The sequence below is a fragment of the Propithecus coquereli genome, unplaced genomic scaffold (genome assembly GCF_000956105.1).
Source record: "Propithecus coquereli isolate 6110/MARCELLA unplaced genomic scaffold, Pcoq_1.0 Scaffold267, whole genome shotgun sequence".
NCBI lineage: Eukaryota > Metazoa > Chordata > Mammalia > Primates > Indriidae > Propithecus > Propithecus coquereli.
Genome location: NW_012148252.1, coordinates 3,329,640 through 3,330,600, shown reverse-complemented (window position 1 = coordinate 3,330,600; position 961 = coordinate 3,329,640). Strand labels below are relative to the sequence as shown.

At 35.0% G+C, this 961-nt stretch overlaps 1 protein-coding gene across 1 annotated transcript in view; it reads left to right on the top strand.

Moving 5' to 3' along the window:
- The window catches only part of RIC1 (RAB6A GEF complex partner 1), a 41,603-nt gene that overhangs the window by 241 nt on the left and 40,401 nt on the right, over positions 1 to 961 (top strand). The window lies entirely within an intron of this gene.

Below are 961 nucleotides of genomic sequence, written 5' to 3'. Positions count from 1 at the left end.
GCTAATAGTAGCCAGAAACAGCTTTTGCTTCTTATAAGTCACCTGCGCACTGAATTTCTTCTGCGTAGATCAGGCCAAAACTAATGGTCTTACTACATTTAAATAGCCTTAAATGAGCAGGATTCATCTCTTTATTTTAAACAGTCATGCCTTTCTGATCATTTAGATTTGAAGATACAGACTGTAAAAAATATTAAGTATTTCTGAAGCAATCATTTATTTTTAACTGTTCTCATTATTTCTTAACAGACATTTGGAACAAAACGGGAGCTGTTAAGTTGATCAGATGGTCTCCAGACAATAGTGTTGTAATAGTGACCTGGGAATATGGAGGCCTTTCTTTATGGAGTGTGTTTGGAGCACAGCTGATTTGTACACTTGGAGGAGATTTTGCGTAAGTCCATAAAGATAATTTTTAGATAAAATAACTCCTCTCTCAGATAATACATACTTATAGAAACCTTGTGTCACGGAGCTACCCTTTTTACCTTATTTGACTCTTACTCCCCCAAAATTTGTAAGGTTCAGAATTAATATGTTCTGATTATATTCATTCTCTGAATATCCATTTTCTTAAAACTTATAGTTCATTTGATAAAAATGTGTTTGTTTATTGAACACCTTTGTATGAATGACAGCATGTAAGACTGAAGGCTGAATCAGACATAGTTCTGCCTTCAGGTAGCTAATCATCTAATAAGAGGAGTAGGCAATGTACATAAATAACTAGTAGGAAGCAGAAAGTTATATTATCTCATGGGTTAATGTAGGTTAGCCCAATGGTTAATAGGAGTGTGTTGATATCTCTACCCACTTTATATACTACCCTGACCCTCAGTCCTAATGAAATGAGAACATCTTTCCAAACTACATGATTCTGGCAGGAAGTTGCTTGGCCCCGGAAAAATGTGGCTAAGTGATACCTAGATGTATTAGCCTGCAGTTTTATATTTCATTTATT